At 44.9% G+C, this 3,766-nt stretch overlaps 1 protein-coding gene across 1 annotated transcript in view; it reads left to right on the forward strand.

Annotated features, from left to right (window-relative positions):
• The window catches only part of SPATA5 (spermatogenesis associated 5), a 594,939-nt gene that overhangs the window by 424,857 nt on the left and 166,316 nt on the right, over positions 1–3,766 (forward strand). The gene's annotated exons all lie outside the window — the stretch shown is intronic.

Genomic DNA, 3,766 nt, shown 5'->3' on the forward strand with positions numbered 1-3,766 from the left:
CAAACCCACCAGCCACTCCTCGGAAGGAAGGTTGGGCAATCCTACTTCCGTAGTGATACTGCCTCGGAAACCCAAGGAGGGGTCGCTATGAGTCGGGCCGACTCGACGGCACATAACAACAACAACAACATACTTATGAAAATTCTAAGTTGCAAACCTGTAGGACAGAGTAGAACTCACAGAGTTTCCAAAAGTTTCTGTAAATCTTTATGGAAGCAGGCTGCCATGTCTCTGCTGAGCACCTGGTGGGTTCAAACCACTGACCTTTCAGTTGGCAGCTGAGTACTTCGACCTCTACGCCACCAGCGTTCCTTATTCACTTATGTGAATGTAAATTCATAATACAATAAAACGTACTATGCAACTGGTTATTTTCATACTAATTCTCGTATTTTCACTTCAACTGTCCAGAATGATTGGTTTTCCCCCAGTGTGGGGAAACTATGCCTCAAAAGTTCATTCACTTATCTGTGCCCATACAGCCAGTAAGTGATGGAGCCACATTCAAAACCTAAATTTCTATGTCTCCAATGCTTATGTTTTTTTTCAAATATAGTTGTGGTGGTTATGTTTGTGTGTCAACTTGGCTGGGCCTGGTTGAGTGGCTGGGCAGCTGGATGTCGTATTCCCCATGAAGAGACTGGTAATCAACTCCATGGTGGAATTTACTGGGAGCAGTTGAGTAGCTGCCTTTGGGTATGTGGTCTTGCTTCCTGTATATAAGGAGAAGTTTTGAGAATGGTCTCTAGCCTATAGCACGCTTGGACCCTGCATGTAGCCATGTCGTTGCTCAGCAGCCTGCCATGCTCTGCCAACCTTGGGACTTATAATGGACTTAAGCTAATGGTCTGCCGTGTGGTCTGGTAACATCAGGACTGTGCCTTTTTACTTGTCAACCTTGGGGCTTCCCACCTCAGCAGCCAACAGCTGTTTGAGTGAAGGAATGCCTCTAGCTCCAGTGGGCCGGAAGCAGGAGGCAGAGCTGGACCCCAAGGTTGAGGGGTTTTTACCCAGCCCCTAGAGCCTGGTACTTTGCACTTGGACTTAACGCCTCCAAATTGTAAGAATAAACTCCTGTTTGTTAAGGCTATCCTATTTATGGTATATTCTTGTCAGAGCGGTACTAGGTAACCAGAATAGAATTTGGTACCAGGAGTGGGGTGCTGCTCTGACAGATACCTAAAATGTGGAAACAGGAGTGGAGTGTGTCCTTAACCCGAGACCCTGGCAGAGAGAACCTTGCATACAGCATGACAGACAGCAAGAGACCGGCATGAGAGATGGCAGGAGTAGAGCCCAGAGACCGGCATGAGAGACGGAAGGAGCAGAGCCGAGAAAACCGGCATAAGACAGCGACAGCCTTACCAGCCCACGGAGGAGAAAGCCGGGTGCCATTGGGAAGGTGGCTTCCTGGCAGAGTGGGTTGCCTTCGGGTGTTAATTGGTAGAGGAGACCAGCATAAAATGGAGTATCAGGTTTGGCCAGCCCACGGAGCAAGAAAGCTGAGTGTTTTTAGGACAGGAAGATTTCCTGCAGAGCGAGTTGCCTTCGGCATTAATTGGCAGAAGTGGAGAGACCAAGGAAATGGAAGCAGAGCTGCCTCAGACTGAAAGGGTAGGACCATGGCCCTTGGGGGTGGAACGATCATAGCCCCCTAGGTTTCAAAGAGCTGGGCCTTCACCAACTTGGTTCTGGAGTGTGGGGCTGCTCGTTCATGTGAGCCAGTGGGATGGAGCTATAGCTACTGCCCAAGAGTGAGGGGGCGGGGCTGCCATGCCCAAGAGGGAGAGGAATGGGGCTCACCAGGCCAATGGGGTGAGGTAACCATTTAGAGGAACTAGAGGACTGGAGCCACCCAGTGGAGGAGACCTGTACAGATACCACCCATTGAAGATCTGTACAGGTGCCAGGTTGACAAGGAGTGGAATTCTGGTGGTTATGTTCATGTGTCAACCTTGGCTGGGCCTGGTTGAGTGGCTAGGTAGCTGGATGTAGTGTTCCCCATGATGAGACTGGTAATTAACTCCATGGTGGAATCTACTGGGAGCAGCTGAGTAGCTGCCTTTGGTTATATGGTCTGCTTCCTGTATATAAGGAGAAGTTTTGAGAATGGTCTCTAGCCTGTGGCACACTTGGACCCTGCATGTAGCTGTGTCATTGCTCAGCAGCCTGCCATGCTGTACCGACCTTGGGACTTACAATGGACTTAAGCTAATGGCCTGCCATGTGGTCTGGTAACATCAGGACTGTGCCTTTTCACTTGTCAACCTTGGGGCTTCCAGCCTCAGCAGCCAACAGCTGTTTGAGTGAAGGAACACCTCTAGCTCCAGTGGGCCGGGAGCAGGAGGCAGAGCTGGACCCCAAGGTTGAGGGGCTTTCACCCAGTCCCTAGAGCTTGGCACTTTGGACTTGGACTTAACGCCTCCAAATTGTAAGAATAAACTCCTGTTTGTTAAGGCTATCCCATTTGTGGTATATTCTTCTCAGAGCAGCACTAGGTAACCAGAACAATAGTTCTCTACATCTTATAATTGAAGTTAAACCTATTTGTTATGTCTCCATAGTTATACTTTCCATGCTCAACGGTATCAAAGTATGTGTGTGTGTGTGTATGTGTTTAGTATAAGATGGTATTTTATTTTTTTCCTAGCAAAATCCTGAGAAAAGCATCAAATACAAGCTTATACTTGACTATTTGGGGTTACTGGGGAATTTTTAAAAGAAAATTGATGCCTAGATCCTGCCCTTATATTGGTTGAATTAGGGCAAAGGAGTGAACACAACTGTGTTTTCAAAAGGCTCTCCAAAATTCTGATGCACAGTAAGGATTGAGAACTTCTTGGTCATACTATGTTTTCAGAAAAGATATATATGTATATATACATGCATATATATACACATACACACTTATATTTATATGTACATGATTCTTAATTAATTTCAGTCGTATCCATTTGCTAACCAAACAAAAGGCAACCATTGCCGTGGAGTCAGATCTGACCCATAGCGACCCCTCCTTGGGTTTCCAAGGCAGTATCACTATGGAAGTAGATTGCCCAACCGTCTTTCCAAGGAGTGGCTGGTGGGTTTGGTTAGCTAAATATTGGAAAGATACTGCTCCTTTCTAATAATATAGATAATATATCCAGGATATTATAACAATACTGAAGTTACTGTTTTCAAAAATGCAGATTGGTTTTTAATATTTAAGAGGTGGAAAAGAGATGTTCCTGATGATGTTGTATGCACCAACATAGGAGTTGTGGTGGAATATATATATATATACATATCTGCTTCAGTAATAGCATTTTGGGCACCATACCAGGATATGAATTAATTCCAGAAAAGTATATGTCACAATTTGTTTCATCATATTTCCACCTCAGCACTAATGATCGAAGTAAAGAAGAAAGCAGAGTGGGTGCCTTCTGTATCTAACATCATCTGATTTAATAGTTGTGGCCAGATTTCACAGAGACTACAGGACTTTGTAGTATCACTTTTCTAGTTAGATTTCCATTTTTTCTGTTTACGTTTAATAGGACCAGTAGAATGAGAAAGGGTCTGAAGTGTACCTCTATCTTCTTCTTTTCCTCCTCCATTGAAAGGATTTCCTCTCATAGATAGTGAACAAAGGTTAGTAATATTGGTATCCACAAGAATAAAAGAAAAATTGACTACTACTGAAGGAAGTCCACGTGTACAGCCTCCATTTGTGTTGTTGAAAAAAGGTGTTTGCAGTGAACAAGTCATTGGTCTTGCAAAA

The sequence above is a fragment of the Orycteropus afer genome, unplaced genomic scaffold, assembly GCF_000298275.1.
Source record: "Orycteropus afer afer isolate SDZICR_OR568_19922 unplaced genomic scaffold, OryAfe1.0 scaffold00162, whole genome shotgun sequence".
Taxonomy (NCBI): domain Eukaryota; kingdom Metazoa; phylum Chordata; class Mammalia; order Tubulidentata; family Orycteropodidae; genus Orycteropus; species Orycteropus afer.